The sequence below is a fragment of the Coenobita brevimanus genome, chromosome 26 (assembly GCF_032717465.1).
Source record: "Coenobita brevimanus isolate Jiangsu-jjx chromosome 26, ASM3271746v2, whole genome shotgun sequence".
NCBI lineage: Eukaryota > Metazoa > Arthropoda > Malacostraca > Decapoda > Coenobitidae > Coenobita > Coenobita brevimanus.
In genome coordinates this window covers 22,715,418-22,739,818 of record NC_136979.1, presented here as the reverse complement: position 1 = coordinate 22,739,818, position 24,401 = coordinate 22,715,418, and the positions used below count along the sequence as shown (strand labels likewise).

Here is a 24,401-nt window from a genome sequence, read left to right as displayed (position 1 = left end):
TCAATTTGCGGTGGGTGTATTTTGTATATGTATATGTATATGTATATGTATATATATATATATACTCCCTGTACTGTTGTTTGCAGATGATACTGTGTTGTTGAGTGAAGACGAAGGGGGGCTGCAAGGCTTGGTGGATGAGTTTGAGAGAGTGTGTAAGAAACGGAATCTAAAGGCGAATGTAGGGAAGAGTAAAGTGATGGTCTTTGACAGAGGTGAAGTCAGTGAATGTACAGCGAGGTTGGATGGTGAGGAATTGGAAAATGTGAGTACGTTTAAGTACTTGGGTAGTGTGATGAGTAAGGATGGAGGTTTAGAGGGTGAAGTGCTTGAAAGGGTACAGCAGGGAAGAAAGGTTGCTGGTTCTTTGAAAGCAGTGATAAGAAACAGGGAAGAGAGCATGGAAGTGAAAAAGTTACTACATGACAGTATTGTGATACCAACTCTAACATACGGAAGTGAAGCTTGGACATTGTTGGAAGGACACAAGTCAAGAGTGAGAGCAGTGGAAATGAGTTATTTAAGAGGAGCCTGTGGAGTCACGTGGAGAGACAGGCTGACGAATGAGGATATAAAGCAGCGTTGTGGTGTGGATGTGATAGGAAGTGTTATGAGGAACACACTGAGGTGGTTTGGCCATGTGGAGAGGATGGAGGGTGAAAGACTGACGAAGAGAGTGTATGTGAGTGAGGTGGAGGGGGGAAGAGGGAGGGGGAGGCCGAGTATGAGATGGAGGAATGGGGTGGAGAGGTATATGAGAGAGGGGGGTGTGAGTTGGGAGCAGGGCAGTGAAATGGCGGGGGACAGGGCGACTTGGAGGCGATTTGTTTGTGGCCACCCCAAACGGGACTGAGGCGTCTGGCAATAGAATAGAATAGAATATATATATATATATATATATATACATACAGTAATCCCTGTACTTTCCGGACGCCCACTTTCTGGATATTGTGGGCCTAGACCTTCGGAACCCAAAAATGACTAAAAAAGGAAAAAAATACCCCCCAAATCCGAATTTTTTCCCACCCGTAATTTGAAATTGCCGCGCAGTGCCAAGCAGCTGTTACACCACTGACCCTTCACCCCTTCCTTCCTCCCCCCTCCCCTGTCAGGGTTGCCATTTGGTATTTTTCATTACCAAATGTGGGCCAATTTGGTAATGAAAAATTCGTTTGGTAATGAATCAGAATAACGCAATACCAAAAGGATTTTTCACATGTATGAATGACAAGCCAAATGGTTTCCTGTAAGCCAAGAAACCATTTACAACGCTGGGTGGTAACCATAGAACCAAACCATACGTGCTCCCTACGTATCAAGTGGGTTGGTGGAGGGTTAGTGCCCCTCCCTGTAAAACAAATAACTTAGAGTCAAATGGCCACCCCATGCAGGATTGTGGCGTCTGGCAATAGATAGATAGATAGATGAGGATAAACAGGATTGAGATGGTGGATTGTTTGCATTCTCTGATTAATCTGCTAGCCAACACAGCGTGAAAATAATCAACATCCTGTTAATTTTAAGAAGAGTGATTACATGTATTTCCACTTGTATATATAATTAGTGAAGAATAAATGCTAGCTTTATGAATTTGGAAATTAAAAGTTAAATTTGGTAATGAAAACTGAGGAGTTTGGTAATGTGGCCGTTGCGATCTGGCAAATCTGTTTCCCCATCACCAACAGTTATAGCCTAACTCCCATTGAGAGCAGATGCTTATCGCAATGATAGCCACACATGCTCATTTTTTGTGAATAAACAGTGAATAAACTGCAATACCTTGCCTCTAAACCACACGGGAATTTACAGTGTTGTGCAGTGTTAAGAAATTAGAATTTAGAGTGCAAAGGATTAGCTGTGGAGTGCATACTGGCGGTTGAAACTGACAGTTGTAAGTGGCGTGGTGCAGTTAAAAACAATGTGCAGTGTTAAACAATTATAACTCACAGTGCAAAGAATTAAATGCAGCACAACACTGGATTACTGTAAGTGCTTCAAGAGCATTTTCACCACTACCAAAGCCAGAGAAGGCGGCCACAGACATGCTGTAAGTACCCTCACTGAGGTACAGCCACTTCTAATTCCTCATTCTTTGGTTCCTTTTCATTTATTTCATGCTTTATGTCCATTATTGGTGTGAATAGGATCTTAAATGGGTTTAAATAGGTGCTATGCATGTCCGGTAGGGAGTTATTTATGTGGCTTTCAAAGTTAGGCTAGGTTAGGGTCCTTAATTACCAGTCCAGGAGGCTGCGGCTCACTATCCGGATGGAACCACTTTCCAGACATGCCTTTGGCTCTATTACATCGGATAGTGGAGAGATTACTGTATACATACAGTATACAGTAAAACCTAGCTTTAACGGCATTCATTCTAACGGCAACCCCACACTAACGGCACAAATCTCCCGAGGAATATTTATGAAAAAAAATTTAAAAATTTCCCCAAAATGGGTAAAAACTAGAAAGAAATTCAAATGTGGCGGGTGCCACGTGCATCTCGATCGTCTGTTTGCAGTTTCCTGTCAACTGGGTATGTTTATGTTTACCCAGTCTTCTTCCTGCCTAGCCTGACCCCCAAGTGAAAAAAATTAGCATGTAAGGTTAGATTTAAGAACTAGCGTTAGTGACTTCATAACTTAGTGAACTTATTTACGTAGTGCCATCTATTCAACTCTAACCTGCCAACTAACTTACCTGGATTACTGTACTGTACCTAACCTAATCTAACCTGGGTTCCAGTTGGAAAACTGGGAAATGAAATCCACTTTTCAATACGTTAAGTTTCTTCCATTATGCCGGAAACAATCGTAGGTATGGCTTAAAGAGCCTGATGATAATAAAGGAAGAAGTCTTTCAGCAAGGGAAAGTAATTTACCACCTTCAAAATAGAAAAATACAGAAAACAAACTAAATGAATACGAATTGAATTGAAGTCTTTAGGGCTGTATGCTTAGACGAAAATTTATGGGTTTCACAATTATTGGGGACGAAATGGAACAAAAATGTTTGCTAATCAGAAAAAATTACTCTTTATCAGCATTTAGTTTCACATTCTTCATTCGATATCTCTATTCCCAACACATTTCGGATCGACTGAGCATACAGTTATCTCTGCTCCTTAAAGTGTGTACATTCACTGCTCATTCTTTTGTTCTCTCTTATGTGTATGTGTGAAATAGAGCATACTGATACAAACAATAATGTATTCCATTAACCTCTTCATAGCTGCCGGCCTTGAACAACGCTTTACTGTTTCGGTGTCAGTGCCGTTGAGTTAGGGGGAGCTACATAAAACTGCGAACAATTATGGGAAGGGAACGAAGGTCACTAGTATGTTTACACAACCCTACTCTACCATCCCAAGCAGTCAGGCATTCACTTCACTCCAGATGTTTTCACCGATGTTTACATGCTTGAGTTACATGCACCCTAATTTTGAGTATCAGCAAGAGAAGATAATTTACCACCCTCAAAATATTCAGAAAAAAAGTCAGACAAACTAGTGGAATATGAACTGAATTGGTAAGATCTTTAGCCTGTATGCTTACACAAAAAGTTATGGGTTTCACAATTTTAGGAGACAACATGGAACAAAAATGTTTGCTAATCAGAAAAAAATTACTCTTTCGTCCCACATGTTTTCGAAGGTTAGAATTCAGTTCCACATTCTTCGTTCAGTATCGCTCTTCCCAATATATTTCGGACCGTCTGAGCACAGTTATTTCCGCTCCTTAACCCCTTAACCGCAGGGCATCACTTTCGTGACGCTTGGGAGCAAGGGATCATACACCGGGGCGTCACTTCTGTGATTCTGTGTTATTTTGAATTCACCTGGGCCTTCAAGTGGTGGCTTGTATCATCTATCAGTACTGCCAATGTCCAGCACTAGTCAGCACTCCTAATCTCATCTGTACTCCCATCCATTGTTGACAATTTAGCCATTTCTCCCCGTTCTTGACTCCCCTCCAAACCCCCCCTCCATTACCCTATCCTCTCGTCTGCCCGGCCGTGCTACGCTAAGTAAATCTTCCCTGGAATTTTTCACTGATTTCATCCATTGAAATAAGCCCTATGCCCTATTCTTATACCAAATAATATATACAAGAAAGAAATAAGGTAAGTGAGAGTGCCATACACCTAGAATTGGCTAATTATCACCTGACAACACCTCACGTGCACTCGTTCGCTAATTTTCGCTGTTTATTTCCCCTTGAAATATGCCGTATAATCTATTTTCATAATAAAAATATATATAAGAAAGGAAGGGAAAAGCCTAAGTGATATTTACATTCACCTGGAACTACCTAATTATTGCAGGCCACCACACTGTATTGTACGCTAAGTAAATCTTCCCTGGAATTTTCCACTGATTTCATCCATTGAAATAAGCCCTATGCCCTATTCTTATACCAAATAATATACAGTATACAAAAAAGAAAGAAGGTAAGTGATAGTGCCATACACCTGGAATTGGCTAATTATCACCTGACAACACCTCACGTGCCCTCGTTCGCTAATTTTCGCTGTTCATTTCCCCTTGAAATATGCCAAATAATCTATTTTCGTAATAATAATACATATAAGGTGGGAAGGGAGAAGCCTAAGTGATATTTACATTCACCTGGAACTACCTAATTTTAATGTATTGTCTTGGTTTCCTGCCAATCATTTCATTGCTATATATTAGCAGGTCTCACAAGGCTAAAGTTGGTAGTATTTCACTCACCCTAGCCAGGCGGCAGGAGGCCACCACTATCAGTTCACTGTCGTCTTTCAAAGTGAGGGTATGTCTAATTCGCTCCTGCTAACATCCGCCCCATGCAAAGGGCCCTGTGACCTTTACCCCCTACTAAACCTCGTGTGGAAAAAGGTAAAGGGCTGACAGTTGATAAAGAGTGACTACGACCTTTTTATTGAGTAAAACAGTGCAAGTGGAATTGTAAATAATGTGTAAATAATCTGTAAACAGCAAGTGAAAGGAATGAACGTAAATATACGTGAACAGTGGAAAACAGTTTTATAAGTTACTTCAAGTGACAGTGCATAACAGTGTAAATAAAATAGAAATGTAAATAACGTAAATAAAATAGAGAAAGTAAATAGAAATGTAAATGAGTAGTATTATAAGAATACGAGTATATACCATAGGAGTAATGAAAGTGAAAGTTTCACTCTAGCATGTATGAATACTATGAGTTATGAGTGAAGTTGAAAGTAACATTCACTCTCAATGCTAGTATACAGGATGAGAAAGTGAATGCTACGTATTTTACTGAAAGAAATTGAATGCCTACAGTGACAATAAACTACTATTACTGAAGGAAACTTATGGATAAAGACTGTAGATATATATAAGTGTTATACAGTAATAGAAATATGACTATGAGTGTTTTTATGAATAATAAATGACAGAACACCAGCGGCGAACTAGCGCAAGTGGGAAGGTCATACGCCCTCGTAATTTTCATTGCTTACACAGTGTTTTTTTTTTGGAGTATGGATTCCAAACTATTTGAGAATCATAGAATAGTGTTTTTAGTGATAATATCATAATGTGGTAATCATATTACGGGTTGTCGGGAAGTGTAAAGTGGCGACTTTTTTACCCAACTTCAGAGGTCTCCACAAGTCCTACAGTACTCGACGAAGGCTCAACAAACACCCCAGGAGAAAGCTGAAGGTATGTGGCATAAGCATATATGGTTTTAATATTCTAGGACTAATAACTGATTTTTGGCATATATTTTTAGAGAGTCTATCGAAGCGTGAATATGCCCGCGGGAGCCGCAAGAAAAAGCAAAACAAGCCCGCGGTTAAAGGGTTAAAGTTAATGTACATATACTGCTCATTCTTTGTTCATTCATATGTGTGTGTGTAAAAAGAGAGAGGACTGATATAAACAATAATGTATTCCATTATCGCTTTCATAACTGCCAGCCTTGAACAACACTTTACTGTACCAATGTCAGTGATGTTGAGTTAGGGCAAGCTATAAAAAACTGCAAGCAATTATGGGAAGGGAACGAAGGTCACTGGTGTGTTAACACGACCCTGCTCAACCATCCCAAGCAGTCAGGCGTTCACAGTTCACTTCATACCTGATGTTTTCGCTGATTTTTACATGCTAATGTAGCACACATCCTAATTTTATTAATTCTTTCACGAATCATAGCAAGTCACAGGATGGGTTTAGAAAAAAAAAAAAAAAAAGCCAGGTGTGCCAGGAGAGTCTTTTCACGTATGTAAGAAAAAGAAACTGATTTTAGAACTTTGATACCACGTTGAGTACACCGCTTCCCATCCGATCAGCAAAGTTAAGCAACGTTGGGTCTGGTTAGTACTTGGATGGGTGACCGCCTGGGAACACCAGATGCTGTTGGCATCCCTACGTGTCAAGTGGGGTTGGTGGAGGATTAGTGCCCCTCCCTGTAAAACAATTAACTCTAAGCCCTTGGCCACCCCATTTGGGATACATGGCGTCTGGCAAAGAATGAAAGAATGAAAAAAAGGTCCTTAGGCCAACCCCGGCAGCACACAAATTTCAGAACTCACGGCAACTGAGGGTACTAAACATAAGCTTTACTTGAAGCAGTAAAAGCACCTTACCAAATCAGTTCTTCTTGATAGTCTGTTATATTTTTTAGATTATTTATGGGTTGGTAGATAAATGTTTCTTGTTAAATCTGGTTCCCCATCGTTTTTAGCTGTTCTGGTGTGACAACTTTTGATTATTTGGTTGACATAATGGCAGAAACGACTGCTCTTCCCTAAGAGTATAACTAAACCTGGCATAACTTAGCTTATCTGTACCTAATAATTTAACCTAACCTAACATCCAGTTGGAACCCTGGGAAACGATATCCACCTTTGAGCAAGATGTCTTCTACTATGCTGGAAATGATCGTGGGGGGAAAGTGACAATAATAACAGGGAGGAAGGTGGTAGGTGGTGGCGACCATCATCCACTCACTTCATGTAGTGCTTCCTACTTCTTCCTTAGCCTGTATCATTCTTTTTCTGTGCCTACCCTCTTCTCTTCCTATTTCTCCCATCTTTCCTGTCACTTCTTATTGGTTTTCTTTCCTTTACAGGTGGCTTTACACTGAGTGACAAGCCAAATGTTTTCCTGTAAGCCAAGAAACCATTTACAAAGCTGGGTGGTAACCATATAACCAAACCATACATGCTCCCTACATGTCAACAAGTGGGTTGGTGGAGGGTTAGTGCTCCTCCCCATAAAACAAATAACTCAAAGTCAAATGGCCACCCCTTAACCCTTACACCGAGGGCATGTTTCCCAATGTTTTGCGTCTCCAGCGGGGTTATTCGGGCTCCGAGAAACTCTCAAAAAATATTTGCCAAAAATCAGTTATTAGTCCTAGAATATTAAAATAATATATGCATATGGCACATACGTTCAGCTTTCTCCTGGGATGTTTGTTGAGCCTTCGTCGATTACGGTAGGACTTGTGGAGACCTCTGAAGTTGGGTAACGAAGTCTCAACTTTACACTTCCCGACAACCCGTAATATGATTACCACAGCCAGATATTAACACTATAAACACTACTCTATGATTATCAAGTAGTTTGGGATCCATACTCCAAATCAAAACCACTGTGAAAGCAATGAAAATTACGAGCGCGTATGACCTTCCCACTTGCGCTACTTCGCTGTTCGTATTCTGTCATTTATTATTCATAAAACCCCTCACAATTTATATTTCTATTACTATATAACACTTATATATATATCTACAGTCTTTATCCATAAGTTTCCTTCAGTAGTATTAGTTTATTGTCACTGTAGGGATTCAATTTCTTTCAGTAAAATACGTAGCATTCACTTTCTCGTCCTGTATACTAGCATTGAGAGTGAATGTCATTTTCAACTTCACTCTCATAACTCATAGTATTCAGACATGCTAGAGTGAAACTTTCACTTTCATTACTCCTAAGGTAAATACTCATATTCTTATAATACTACTCATTTACATTTCTATTTATGTTCTCTATTTTATTTACGTTATTTACATTTCTATTTTATTTACACTGTTATGCACTGTCACTTGAAGTAACTTATAAAACTATTTTCCACTATTCACGTATATTTACATTCATTACTTTCACTTGCTGTTTACACATTATTTACACATTATTTACAATTCCACTTCCACTGGTTTACTCAATAGAAAGATCGTAGTCACTCTTTTATCAATTGTCAGCCCTTTACCTCTTTCCACACGAGGTTTAGTAGGGGGTAAAGGTCACAGGGCACTTTGCATGGGGGTGAAAAGTCCCTGAAGTCAGCAAGAGCAAACAGACGTACCTCCACATTGGAAGATGAGAGTGAACTGATAAGGGTGGGCCGGGGTGGTGGCCTACCTATGGAAATGCATTACTGCCAATGTTAGCCTCTTGACAGCAGCTAATATATAGCAGTGAAATGATTGGCAGGAAATCTAGATAATACATTAAAATTAGGTAGTTCCAGGTGAATGTAAATATCACTTAGGCTTCTCCTTTCCATCCTTATATGTATATTTATTACGAAAATAGATTATACGGCATATTTCAAGGGGAAATAAACAGCGAAAATTAGCGAACGAGTGCACGTGAGGTGTTGTCAGGTGATAATTAGCCAATTCCAGGTGTATGGCACTCTCACTTACCTTATTTCTTTCTTGTATATATTATTTGGTATAAGAATAGGGCATAGGGCTTATTTCAATGGATAAAATCAGTGAAAAATTCCAGGGAAGATTTACTTAGCGTAGCACGGCCGGGCAGGCGAGAGGATAGGGTAATGGAGGGGGGGTTGGGAGGGGAGTCAAGAATGGGGAGAAATGGTTAAATTGTCAACAATGGATGGGAGTACAGATGAGATTAGGAGTGCTGACTAGTGTTGGACATCGGCAGTACTAATAGATGATACAAGCCACCACTTGGAAGCCCGGGTGAATTCAAAATAACACAGAATCACAAAAGCGACGACCCGTGGTATGATCCCTTGCTCCCAAGAGTCACGAAAATGACGCCCCGCGGTTAAGGGGTTAAGGGATGATGGCATTTGGCAATAGACAGATAGATTCACTTACGTGGGTTATAGTACAGTGCTTTACTATAGTACAACACCACACCTACCTGCATTCTTTTGTTCTAAATATAAATTTTTTTTTATTGATTTTGTATGTCTGCACATTTATATGCTTAAAAATGAGTTGAAATGTGTTTGCGTAAGTTCCGGGGGTATCAATAGGTGTAAGCCCCAATCCAACGGAACTTTGTTTTTTTTGTAATGCTCAAGGTCTCCATGGGTGCCATTAAATCGAGGTTTTACTATTTATCTATCTATCTATTGCCAGATGCCTCAATCCTGTTTGGGGTGGGCACAAACAAATCACCTCCAAGTCGCCCTGTCCCCCGCCATTTCACTGCCCTGCTCCCAACTCACACCCGCCTCTCTCATATACCTCTCCACCCCATCCATCCATCTCATCCTTGGCCTCCCCCTCCCTCTTCCCCCCTCCACCTCACTCATATACACTCTCTTCGTCAGTCTTTCACCCTCCAGTCTCTCCACATGTATATATAAATATATATATATATATATATATATATATATATATATATATGAGGCGTCTAGAGCCAAAGGGGCATCCCCACCAATATACTGGTTTTGAGTTAGGTATGAGAGACAACAGGCTTAACCCTCTTCTCAGTGACAGCACTGGTTGCCATACAAGATTCGGCCTTCTGGACAGTGGTAGGGGGGCTCAAAGTCACGTGGGTTTGTCCATGCTGCCGGGCGAACAAATCAGAGCAGGCAGGCATCTAAGCCACACAGCCCAAACCAATCAGCATTCTCACTCTCTGCCACTCCCCCAGAGCAGCCAATCAGCAAGCGTGTGGCCCGCCCGGTGTGACGGTGAGGATTCCCTCCCGTGTTCACTGAGGTGTATAATTATTACGTATAGGATTTTTACCCCATTTATCGTGGATTATTGGTGACAAGATGAGCTGTTGTTATTGGGGTTGAAGGGGGGGGGTGACAAGATGAGTTCATCACATAGTTACAGTGAGGAGGTGGTGCCTATAACCTCTCGTAAGTGTCAGAAGTGTGTGGAGAAGTGGAAAAAGGTAGAAAGGAAGAGGAAAAGAGAGTGGTGAGGGGAGACAGCGGTAGGGGGCGTGGCATCGAGGAGGCAGAGTTGGATGTCATTCTCCTAGATGACGACCCCACCATTTAACCCCCCACTACCCCTTCTCAATTTACTTAAGCACTACACAACTTTTTTTTTTTTTTTAGTGTTGTTATTTCAATCTATTATGGTAGAGGAAAAATAATAACTGCATTGATTTCAGTTTTAGTTGTAAAAAACGTGAAATTACAGTAATAATTATTCGTTTATTAATATTAAGTGAACTGGAATCTTCAGTTAATAAAGTTTTGTACATTAATACATTCGTTGATGTTTTTTCTGCTATGTTTTTAAATCCCTACAATATGTTATTATGCCCACTTATAAATTGGGGGTTTGGTTTACTGCCTGTTTTGTGGTTACGGTTATTATTGTTTTGTTTTTTTGGCTTTACATGTACAGCATAGGCGCTGATGATCATTTTGATGTATAAAAGGTTTGTTTATTGCCTTCTGGCTATGACATTGCCATAAACACAACTTTAAAGCGTCATAACTCAAAAGTACATTTTGGCGCCGATGCCCCTTTGGTTCTAGACGCCTCATATATATATATATATATATATATATATATATTTATTGCCTAAATGGCTCACTTGGTAAGCTGCTGTACTCACGCAGTTGCAAGCACTGGTTCGAATCAGTACATACCACGTTGAGTACACCGCTTCCCGTCCGATCAGCGAAGTTAAGCAACGTTGGGTCTGGTTAGTACTTGGATGGGTGACCGCCTGTGAACACCAGATGCTGTTGGCATAACGTTCTCCCTATGTGTCAAGTGGGGTTGGTGGAGGATTAGTGCCCCTCCCTGTAGAACAATTAACTCTAAGCCCTTGGCCACCCCGTTTGGGATACATGGCGTCTGGCAATGAATGAATGAATGAAACAATATATATATATATATATATATATATATATATATACATGTACATGTACATATATATATATATATATATATATATATTATTTTCATATACTGTATATATACATATCGTTTTCATTTTCGTTTTAAAGGCTCCAACATGCTTGCATGTGTCGGCCTTGGTCACCTAATGGCGGCTCTCCATGCTGCACGATCCACTGCAGCCTCCCTGTTCAGTCCCTTAACCCTAAGGTCACACTTAATGACCTTGTCCCATATCTTTCTCGCTCTACCTCTCATAACTCCACCCCCAATATTAACACTTCTCACCTTCCTCACCCAATTATCATCCCCCATCCTCTCCACATGTCCAAACCACTTCAATCTACCCCTCCTCATCACAACACCAATACACTCCAGTCCCATCCTACCTCTCAACTCTTCCATTGTGAACCCAGCCCCTCCAGGCCTTGAACACAGGGACGCACTGCACATCCACCTAATCATTGTCATTTCTGTACGTCTGAGCCGGCGAATATCCTCCTCCTTCACTGCCCAGGTCTCACTGCCATACAGCATTACACTCCTAACACATGCTGCATACAAAGACCCCTTAGCACGTAGGGAGCGCCCTCTCAATGTCAGGAGAGGCAAGAGCTCCCTGAACTTCTTCCAACCACTTCTCACCCTAGCCACAAAGATACCTCAAGCCCCACCTCCAGCACACAACATGTCTCCCAAATAACAAAACTCTTCCACACACTCAAGAGATTCACCAGCAAGTTCAATCCTTTCACGTCTGACAATCTCTACCTGCTCACCCCGGCATGCCGTACACATAAAATCTGCATTATCTCGTAGTCTACCTCTGATACCACCACATCTCTTATGCACCCATTTATCACACACACCGCACAAGATGGAATTACTTCCCACGCCCTTGTGGCAAACTGCACATGGCCACTCTCCCTCGTCTTTGACAGTACCGCCACCAACCCTAGATACCATCACTTTTGTTTTATCTGCATTTACCCTTAAACCCTTTTGCCCCATACCATCTCTCCACTCCCTAAACCTTTCCTCCGCCTCCCTTTCATTCTCTGCAATCAACACCAAATCATCAGCATACAACAACTCCCATGGGAGTCCGTTTCTAAAGTCATGTGAAAGGGCTTCAAGTACCATGATAAACAACATGGGACTCAAGACTGACCCCTGATGCACACCAACATTCACGGAAAACTCATCACTCAAATCTCCATTCACTCTCACCTGGGTGTGAGCACCCACATACATGGCCATAACCACCCTAACCAGGCACTCCTCCAAGCCAAGCTTCCTCATTGTCCACTTCACCACCTCTCTAGGGACTCTGTCAAAAGCCTTTTCCAAATCAACAAAAACAAAATAAAGATCCCTTCTCCTACCAATATATTTTTCCTGAAGCTGTCGAACAATGAATATGGCATCAGTGGTCCCCCTACCTAGCATAAACCCAAACTGCATCTCATCAATATTCACTCTTTCTCTAATCATACCTACTAACTCTCTCTCCATTACCTTCATTATCTGATCTAAAAGCTTTATACCTCTAAAATTTCCTCTTTCCAGGGCATCACCCTTCCCTTTATACACATTTACAATTACACTCTTCAGCCAATCATCTGGGACAACACACTCATAAATAATCCTATTTATCAGGTCAGTGACTAAACTCACCCCTATATCGCCTGAGGCCTTCAACATTTTAGCAGTCAACCCAGACACACCTGCTGCCTTCCCCACCCTCATCCTGCCTATTGCCTCACTCACAGTAGCAGTATCAATCAAAGGCCAAGGGCCAGACACTGGATCTGCTGGCTCCAAACCTTCCCTGTCCCAGTCAAACTCCTCATTCAACAACCAGTTATAATGCTCTCTCCAAGCATCTTTAATATCCTCACTGTTCACCACTACCCTTCCTTCATCATTCTTCACACACTGCTCACCTATGATATCCCGATTATCCCTCTTCACCTGACCTGCCACCCTAAATATATTTTTCCTTTCCCCATGATTTAGGTTATCAAGTAATTGTCTCTGTGACTCAGACTTTGCCCTGTATACCTCTCTTCTAGCCCTACGCTTGGCAGCCAAATATTCCTCTTTGCTACCACCCTTCTTCCATTCCCGGAAAAGCCTTCTTTTCTCCTTAATTGCAGCTTCTACACCCTCATCCCACCACCAAGTTACTTTATGTCTTGGTGGTCCTCTTGTCCAGCCGCATGTTACATCAGTAACTATAAAGAAATTGTTCTTGAGGGCTTTGTACTGTTCATTAACGCCTCTGTCTACAGCTCCCTGTTCAGCCACCACTCTCCTCAACTCGCTATAGAAGGCATCCCTTACTACTTGGTTTTTCAGCTTCCTCCTAGGTACATAAGTCCTCTTTTTCATCACTTGTTCTTTAAGCACCATATCACAAATCAATAGTTTGTGCTGCTGCACACACTCCTCACTTCCTATAACTTTAACATCCCTCACTAACCTCCTATCGGCCCTCCTAACCAGAAAATAATCTATCTGACTGCTATTTCCCCCAGACTCATACGTAATTAACCTACTGTCTCTGTTCCTAAAATATGTGTTGCACACAATCATGTCCGTTGCCTCCCCAAACTCGAGTATCCTTTCCCCTTCTGCATTCCTTAGACCATACGCACATCCCCCTTGCACTCCTTCATAACCTTGTGCTGCTTCACCTACATAACCATTTAAGCTCCTCCCAAACTCACTATCTCATCATCCCGCATACCACCCACTACATGTATTAAATCATCCCAAAATCTATCTTTCTCTGATTCATCCAATCCTGCCTGTGGAGGATATGCCGATATAATCGCAGCTATCTTTCTTCTCAACAGAATTTTCACTAAAGTCTCACCAATCTAAAACCAAGATTTGGGTGGGGTTTGGCGCTGGGTGCAGCCATGCCATACTTCCTAAATGAGCGATGAGTAGATTCTGTTATATATGTAATAGGCATCACAGATAGATAAACACATACTAATACAATATAAACGTAAGTATTCTAGCATATCAAAGGAAGGTAAACTTGTAATGCACATGGCTCTTGTACATCAATAAAGAAACATGGCATACATATTTTACAGTGTTGCTGAAAAAAATGTAGTTACTTTTACCGACTTTCACGGTAGTTCTAAGTTGGGTAAGTAATGTAACAATTACGTTTATAATATAATTTGAAGGAATCAGTAGAACATACGCTATTTTATTAATAGAAATAAATAAGTTAAAACACTCACGAGCGCCAACATCCAGGCCCATACTAGGAATCATAAATTATATGAGAGAGAGAGAATGCAATTTTTAAATTCATTATTTTGGTTATATTTATAACTTAAATTAATTTGTCTTTACACACACACACATACACAAACACACACACACACAGAAGTGGGTGAAGTCATGTCAGGACAGGTGGCTAGATGTGAGCGGCGAGCTCTAACGGTGTCAGGTCAGCAACTAGCCAATCAGAGTATAGGAAACAAGGCAACGCTGTACGCCGGGAAATCCCCAGCTGGACTCCACCCAAACCTTGGTTTTAGACGGGTGAGACTATATCAATATCCTATCGCTTACTCTCAAAACATTCATAACATATTCCACCCATTTCTCCGCAACCATCACACCAACACCTCCATATCCGTCTGTCCCCCCCTGCCAAAACAACTTATAGCAACAGTCCTTCCCAACAATCTTTCTCGCTGATCCACCCCTGTACCGGACTTCCTGCAAAAACGCCACATCCACCCACCTCCTACTGAATGCCTCAACGACTTCCCTTGCTCTTCCCCTCAAACTTCCCACATTCCATGAACCCACCATGATCCCCATGGGTGATTTATTGTCCTCAGGCTTGCTTTGAAACTTACTTTGTTTTGTCATCTTCAGTATTAATAAAGGGGGACAGACACAGCACAGGTCCCACTCACTGCAATATATACATATATATATATATATATATATATAAAAGTGTATATAGTGGTAGGTGGGGGCGCATATCATCCACTCACTCGATGTGCTGCTGCTCTCGAATGTTTGCCCTTTCCTCTTCTCCCTCCTTTCCTTCCTTCCTTTTCTGTCTTTCTTTACTTCATTCTTTCCTTGTCCTTCTGCCTACGGGTGACTTTACACTCCGTGTTTTGTCTTTCTTTCTTTCATTCTCTCCAGTTCCTTCTGCCTATGGGTGACTGTATACCAAGTGACAGGCTAAATGGTTTGCTGTACACCAGGAAACCATTTCCTACGTCGGGTGGCAACCATATAACTAAATTATGGCGTCTGATGGCTAAGTGGGTAATTACAGCACTCCAATCGGATTAAGCCGGTGTAGGTTTATATCCAAGGGATGGTTGGGGTTATTCCTCACGTAATGCCACTCAGGGATGAGTGAGGCTGGTCACTCTCATCTTAAATGTCAGGACCAACTGCCTAGCCCTGGGCTCCTACGCTCCTCATGGGGCAACGTAGGATTGGTTGATGGATATATGTATATATAATATATATATATATATATATATATATATATATATATATATATATATATATACAGTAATCACTTCAATATCCGACGTAATAGAGCCACAGGTAGGTCCAGATATTGGTTCTGTCCGGATATTGGGCCCCAGCTTATGGACTTGTACTTATGGACCCTAACTCAGAGAAACACCTATAAACCTATAGATGATGTATATTCGAATTTCCACTCAATTAACGCCGGCGTGTTGCAGGGATCAGTTCTGGCGCCAACCCTATTTCTGGTTAATGATCTCTTATCTGTCACTCACAATCCCGTTCACTCATATGCAGATGACTCAACATTACATAGTTCATTCACACTCAGACATCCATTTACAAAGTCTAATATCTCTACCTCTCAACTCAGTACAGCCATCTCCATAAATCAAGATCTAGCTACAATCAGTGAATGGGGACAAAACAATCTTGTCTCTTTTAATGCTAGTAAAACTAAATATATACAGTTTACTAATAGACAGATATTGCCAGATTCGTACATTACCTTCAGTGCTACTAATATTCCCATCTCCAAAAGTATTGAAATTCTTGGTGTCTCACTTAACAGTGCCTTCAGCTGGACCTCTCATGTCAGATCACTTGCTAAAACCGCCTCAAAAGAAACTTGGATTATTGTATAGAGTCCGTAACTTCTTCGCCGATGAGCAATTAGCTATAATTTATAAGAGTCATGTGCGCTTTCAGCATGAATATTGCTCACCCTTGTGGAATGGTTGTGGAGAGGTTGCATTAAGACAACTAGACAAAATTCAGAATAAAGCTGTTAGAATCATTAACAACTGTGCCATTACATATAAACTACCTCCCCTGCAAGTAAGAAGGAATGTTGCCTCCCTTGCATTATTTTACAGATATTTTTTTGGCAAATGCTCAAACGAAGTTGCGTCCATGGTGCCACCTCTCCATGCCTTCCCTCGTGCTACACGGGCATGTGGTAGCGCTCATGACTGGAATGTCACTGAACCATACTGCAGAACTTCTGCCTATCAGAATTCTTTTATTGCCCGAACTGCATCTCTCTGGAACTCGCTTCCCCAGAGTTGTTTTCCTCCAAATTTCAACCCACAACTGTTCAAGTCTAACTGTTACAGATATTTTATGAATAGAGGACACCAGTAATCTGGTGTATGGATTTTTTTTTTTTCCCCATTTGTTTTTCCTTCCTCCGTTCTTTTTAAAAAAAAAAAAAAAAAAAAAAAAAAAAAAAACTCCCTCTGGACCTGCATAGCACCTATTTAAGACCCAAATCACACCAATAAGACACATAAATGACTGAAATAAATGCAAAAGAAACATAAAATGAGGGTTTAGAAATATGTTCATACATTAATAAACATTCTGGTACTTATGGACCCTAACCTAGCCTAACTCAGAAAAACACATTCCTACTGCACATGCATAGCTACTAACACCCTATTCACACCAATAAAGGACATTAAAGAGTGAAATGAGGTAAGTATAGTATGGAAAAAAGTACAGTATGAAACATTCTGCCTACTTACAGCAAGTCCTTGGCCACCTCGATGAATAACCGCCTCCTCTCGGACTCTGACAGTAAGAACGATTTCCTAAAGCACTTGCAGTATACTGTTCCTGAAGTCTTGCACTGAACTTAGTCAATAACACACAGAAGTCCGTTCTCTTCACAGTGTGCATTTTTGTCTAAATAATGCTCCATTGTAACTTACTAAGTGTTGCACTTTAACTTTTCCCATTTATATAATTTTCCAAAGCCAAAGCAAACAAGTCTATTTACGTTAAATTTTGTTTCTATTGAGTCTTTTCTCTCACAACTTTAAATCTTTAACACAACACACTGTTTTTTTCACTGCACAACACTCTAAATTCCCGTGTGGTCTAGTGGAGAAGATATTGCTGTTTATTCACTGTCAGAGTCCGAGAGTATCACTGGCAGGCGACCTAGGGGTGCATCGCTGGGTCATGGTGATGGCGTACCCACTGAAGACTCTGAAGACAGCCGCAAACTCACGTCGAGCGGTGACTCCACCATGGCTGATGTGCTGGGCGTGGCTCGGAGCATGAGGGCCTGTCTTGGGGAGGCAACGGAGTGGAGCCAGGGCTGGGCACAGCGGGGGTCACGGGCCTGAAAAAACTGTCAATGGTTGATTGACGCAATGACCGACGATTCTGATGATTGCTGACGCGCTGCCTGAAAGCACGCACTTCGTCCACGAGTCCCAAGGGCCCCATCTCCCTGTCGCAGTCCAGGTGTTCCAGGTAGTCTAGGACGAACTCTAGATGTTCCCGGAGTGCGCTCAGCTTGGGGATGGCTGGAGTAGTGTCCTGCTGAGAGGAGTCCGCATCATCGTCGGAATCTTCAAGTTCGGTACTGACACCTGCAACCAAAGACGCGATCTCGATATCAGACAACGTCTGATACCCAGGATCGCCCTCATCGTCATCCAACCACTCACGAACATCGTCCACATCTACATCGTCGCCATGTGTACGCAGCCGTGCATGGAAGTCATCCACGTCAAAGCCTAGAAAATCGTACTCCACATCTGTTCCGAGAAGCAGACGAGACCAACCATTTTCCAGAGTCTTCACAGGGACTTCCTTCCATGCACTAGCCCAGTTGTACAGCGCAGACTTGATGTTGTAGAGGCGAAGGTTTTCCAAAGTCCGCTTACCTCATGTGTCCCGTCCCTCCCTGCGCTCATCCTCGTCCTCGAGAACAACCATCACCTCGTCCAGGAACTTCCGACGGTATAGGCGCTTTGTTGCCATGATCACTCCTTGGTCCATTGGTTGGATGAGAGCAGTCGTATTAGGTGGCAGAAACATGCACCTAATATGGCCATTTTCAGCAACCAAGTCCTTGTCGCACGGGTGAGCAGGTGCATTGTCGAGAAGAAGGAGGGCCTTTACCTGGTCGCGCGGGATTCCCAGTGTCTTCGTCTGGTAATGGATGACCTCCTTGACGAAGTGAAGGTGAAACCAGTCTTTGAAGATCACAGCTGTGAACCATGCCTTCAAAGAATGGTACCAGACGACAGGAAGGACATCCATCACCCCACGAAGGCACCGAGGCTGCTTTGCGCAGCCAACAACAACGGGCTTAAGCTGGTGCATGCCGTTAGCACTGGCACAACACAAAGAAGATATCCGTTCCTTGGAAAGCTTGCGGCCAGGTACACGCTTCTCCGTCTCCTCGGCTAGAGTGTTCGTTGGCAGCGAGCGATAGAATAGGCCAGTTTCATCAGCGTTGTAGACTCGACCGAGAGTTAGGCCCTCCCTGTTGATCAAGCCCTTCACCTTGTGTCGAAACTCATCAACTCCATCCTCGTTAGTGTCCAATGCTTCGCCATGTGCTTTACGGTTGGTAAGGCCATGCCGCAACTTGAATGCGAAGAGCTAACCCTCGGATGCCTTGAAGTCTAGGGCGTCATGAAGCCTGGCGAACTTCTCAGCAGCAGCCTTCAGCTCCGTTCCACGTACCATCACACCAGCAGCACGTTGTTGTCGATACCAAATCAACGTGGATCGGTCGATTTCTGCAAACTTGGGGGTAAACATAACCTTCCTTTCCACGTTGCGTTTGCTTCTCGACGAGAAGTCAGCCGTGTACTGCATGAGTTTGTCTCGGGACCTCTTGATATCAAACAAAGTAGACTGGGCCAGGTTAAACTCGCGGAGAATGCGGGAAGAAGACCACTCCGCATCTACTTTCTCCAATATCTCCCATTTCTTCTCCAGAGTCAACACCACTCTCTTCCTTTTCTCAGGTGGCGGGGCCATCATCACTCACACTAAGAGGAGGCCCGAGAGCAGCAGGAGGCCCTGCAGCAGGTAGGGCACCACCACAAAAGCGATCACGTGGGCAGCCATTACGACGAGCGTGCACTTGCGGCAAGAGACAGGCGGGAAGTGGGGAGGCTGCAGTGGCACTCTGTCGGACATCGGAGGAATGACGCGCCAAAACAATGCTCTCCCGCAGTTCAAATTATGGACGAGATTTTTTTTTTTTTGATCCCAGGACGATTATGTCCAGGTAGTGGGGATGTTCGGTTATTGAGCATCCGGATATTAGAGTGATTACTGTATATATATATATACATATATATACCATCCCTACGTGTCAAGTGGGGTTGGTGGAGGATTAGTGCCCCTCCCTGTAAAACAATTAACTCTAAGCCGTTGGCCACCCCGTTTGGGATACATGGCGTCTGGCAATGAATGAATGAATGAATGAATGAATATATATATATATATATATATATATATATATATATATGTATAGTCCTCGAAATACAAAAGGGATAGGGACCAAAAAAAAAAAAAACTTTCGTAATACAAAATTTCATATATCGGAACGATTTTCCCCATTGAAAAATAAATATAAAGGGGAGGATGCATTCCAGGACCCCATTGGACCCCCCACTAAAACTTTACCCCTCGTATTTAGAAGTACCGGTACGCAATACACGTATACTGTACTATACTATTGTACAGACATAAAAAAAAAAATATACAACTAGTTACTGTAGTATTAGTACACTGTACAGTTAAATATAGACCTGTGCTGCAGCTGGAGATTCGTGTCGTTGATATGGTGCTAAGCCCATGCGAAAGCTGCGGGTCGTCGTGGCTTGGCAGGCGGCTGAAGATGAAGAGAAGGAGGTGGCCATCTTCTTGTACATTTCCTTTTTCTTCGTCACAGTCCCAACGGTTGATGGTGCAAGGCCTAAAGCTTGCCCAATCTCCGAGACTCCCTGTCCCTCCTTGTGGGATCTTATTATTTCCAATTTCCTCTCAACAGTGAGAGTATGATGCTGTTTCTTCTTTGCACCTGGTTCCCCGGATGCTGGAGATGATGCAGGGCACTAGGGAAGCATGGTGAAAATATGAAAAGGTGAAGGACAGCGAAAAACAGCGTAAGGTACAGCAAAGCTGAAAGGAGAAGACAGACATGACTCGACTGGGAAGCACGCGAAAATGTGTTTACCAGAGAGGGGTTAGTTCGTTTTCTCGCCGCAAGCGAGCCCGGTGCTGTGCCACGCGCCCATTTTGAATTTTTCGTTTTCATACCATCGAGACAGTTACTTTCGTATTGTGGAATCTGTCCTACATTTATCGCTTTCGTACCATCGGAAATTCGTACTTCGATTTTTCGTATTTCAAAGACTCACTGTATATATATATATATATATATATATATATAAATATATACAGTATATCATCATCATCATCATCAGCCGTTTGAGTATCCACTGCAGGACTGGCCTATCCCGACCGAAGTATGGACGATACAGCCAATGTATCTCTACCAAGTGGCCTAGGCTGTCTGGTAGAGATTGTATGTAGGGTGAGAAGTGCTTGTAAGTGTAACTGTAGTGTTGGAGTGGCTTTGGATATGTATGTAGTCTGTGAACCAAGTGTAATCGGCCCGCACAAGCCGACTGGGTGCAAGCATACTTTATAGTAAGTGACACTGGTTCAACCACAGCACCCTTTGTGTCCGCCAATGCAGTACGTGGCCGGGTGAACACTCCCAAAGTTTATTACCCTGGCGGGGTGCGAACTCTGGCTCACCCGTGTACGAAACGCACACTGTACCACTGTACCACAGAGGCTCCATATATATATATACAAGTATATATATATATATATATATATATAGATGGATATATATATATAGATGGATATATATCTATATATATATATATATATATATATATATATATATATATATATATATGTATGTGTGTGTGTGTATCTATATCTATATCTATCTATCAATGTATGTATGTATATACAGTAATCCCGCATTTTTTGCGGATTTTTTGTCTACGGTTTTGCCCTCTCGCGGATTTTCTTAGCATTAATAAGTTCAACAAAAATATCCTTGAATATACAGAAAAAAAAAAATTGAAATTCCCGCAGCTTCCAATTGTAGTGCGGTAAACTCACGCCACCCTCTGTCCCTTTCCCGTGGCCCCTCTGCCAGTGTTACCATATCTAGCATAATTTTATTCTTTTAGCATAATTTTGATCAAATTTTCGAGTCTGGAATATTTTTTAGCATATTAGAAGTTTTAGAATCATTCTAGCATAATTTAGAATGGAATGGAATATTTTTAGAATAATTTTATAAAAGCTACAAATCAGAGAGAGAGAGAGAGACGAATAAGGTGTTTGAATAGTTGGTTACTTTCAGTTTGGGCTTGGTTGGGTTGGATTAGGTTAGGTTGGATTAGGTTAGGTTAGGTTAGGTTAGATTAGGTTAGGTTAGGTTTTAGGTTAGGATAAGTTTGAGCTTTGTACTTTACCCATGAAACCTAGGTTTTTCCGATGGATTTTGGTATGATTCATTCGATTTTCAGCTTCATTTCAGTCGGAAATGACCATTTTCTGTTTCCCCCCCTCCCTATAACCCCCGATTCCCCAAAGATCCCTCATTATTTCAGGGGGATGGGGGGGGGTCGTCTCAAAATCTGGTTATTTCCGACGGAAATGATGCTCAAAATCGAACGAATCACATCAAAATCCATCAGAAAAACGTAAGTTTCGTGGGAAAAAGCAGTATGGGTAGATACCGATATTTATCCTCTTACTGTATGTAGGTTCATTTTAATATTTTCATAGTAAACAATACATAATTAATATGTTGCACGAATATGTATAGAATTTTATCATTTAGCTTCAAGTTAGCATAATTCATTTTTTACTTGGAACAAATATGCTCAATCTAGCATAACTTTTTCATTGCCCTAGCATAATTTCGTTGTTTGGATATGGCAACACTGCTCTCTGCCTCGCATTCTTCAGTCCACGCCTGACTGCCTTAAGTGGCTGTTGTGGTTGTAACCACACTATGATATGAGCCTCTTGCCTCCCACTTGCTTTCCACATGGCCCCAAGACGTAAGCCAGCCTCATCAAAGGCTAATAATACAATTAGTAAGAACTCCAGAGTGACAAAACGATCAAGTTATGACCTTAGCAGAGAAAATTGTGTTACTGAACAAGCTAAGAAACGACCGTGCGAGTGTTTGCTATCACCAGTTAATGCATCTTTTTATTTTGTACTGTTTTGTTAATAAATGTGTAGATAATTGTGTATTACAGTACGGTGTTTACGTTTTTCCTTCATAATGGAGTATGTGCTTTCAATCTTGTAAGAAGGTATTTCGGGATGAGTATGGAGGTTTCTGCACAATTCGCAGTCACAACAAACACAAAACAATTCGCCTTCATTAATGACGATAGCTATGGGTGACGCTAGAATATAATTCAAAGGCGACTACAACGAGGAAGAAACAAGTTAATTATTGACTAAAGGTGCAACTAATAAATAATATCCAGAACCTACGCTACTGAACGTAGACTTTGCTGGATCCCCCTGAAATATAGTTATTAAAGTATTGATTAATTAATAATAAGTATATTGATGAAAGTATTGATTAGTATATTTATAGAATGGCAGGGAATCGTCCAGGGTGCGAATTGTTCTGAAGGGGAATCGTCCATGTTTTGACGGGGAATTGTCTGACGGCGAATTGTCTCGCAGTCAGTATGGACATGGACTGTGTGATGGGCAGCATGGTGGACACAAGTGCAAGTTTTCAATTGTTAATAGAGTATTCGCGGAATTGACTTTTCGCGGGGGTTACAAGAACGTAACTACCGCGATATATGCGTGATTACTGTATATATATATATATATATATATATATATATATATATATATATATATTTATATATATATATGTGTGTGTGTGTGTGTGTGTGTGTATCTATATCTATATCTATCTATCAATGTATATATATATATATATATATATATATATATATATATATATAAACACACAGTCAAGCCTCAGTAACCCAGACTAATTAGGGGGTAACTCAGTCCAAGTTTTGCAATTGTCCGACCTAAATGGGTTTGTACTTTAAATCCACATAAATCATCGCATTTTCATGCATACATGTACAGGGAACTCACACGGAACATGTGGTTTTCGTTCCTACCGTGCCGTGTTAGGTGCGAAATCGCGTGTATTTAAACTATTCCGTATTTTGCTCCCTAGACCCCCGAAATGTGTTGTTTTGCTGTTATCTGTCAATGGTAATCACTAGAAAGCACTTTAAGTGGTTAGAAGGTTTATTTAATGTTATAACTCACAAATACAGTACTCCACAGCAAAACTTCAACACACAAATACTGTACGTAAACACAAGGAAACATTCCAACGCCGATCATAAGTAATCATATAAATCAGGTTAACTGGTACCAGGGCTTTATTTAATGCTTTATCTTTTTTGAGAGCTTTAACTTACAAGTACATACCAGAACAGTACATATTTAACTTAGAAATGCAGTGCTGTGGAAAAGCTGTAAGCAAGTCTTTAACAAACAAAAAAGGCAATATTCCGATGCCGATCATGGGTAATCATATAAATCAGGTTAACTGGTTACAAGGCTTTATTTAATGCTTTAACTGCTTACAAGTACATACCAGAACAGTAAATATTTAACTTACAAATACAGTACTGTAGAAAAGCAGTACAGTAAGAGTTTAACGAACAAACAAAAAAGGCAATATTCCGACGCCGATCATGGGTAATCATATAATTCAGGTTAACTGGTTACAAGGCTTTACTTAATGATTTAACTTTATTTAAGTGCTTACAAGTACAGTACATACGAGAACAGTAAATATTTACCTTACAAATTCTGTACAGTACTGTGGAAAAAACTAACAAATAAAAAAG

General features: G+C 41.4%; 1 protein-coding gene and 2 pseudogenes across 1 annotated transcript in view; 2 read left to right on the top strand and 1 right to left on the bottom strand.

Moving 5' to 3' along the window:
• Positions 1–24,401, bottom strand: part of LOC145394076 (transmembrane protein 209) — a 478,224-nt gene that overhangs the window by 163,881 nt on the left and 289,942 nt on the right. The gene's annotated exons all lie outside the window — the stretch shown is intronic.
• On the top strand, positions 6,267–6,385 carry LOC145394250 (5S ribosomal RNA; annotated as a pseudogene).
• LOC145394249 (5S ribosomal RNA) lies at positions 10,842–10,955 on the top strand (annotated as a pseudogene).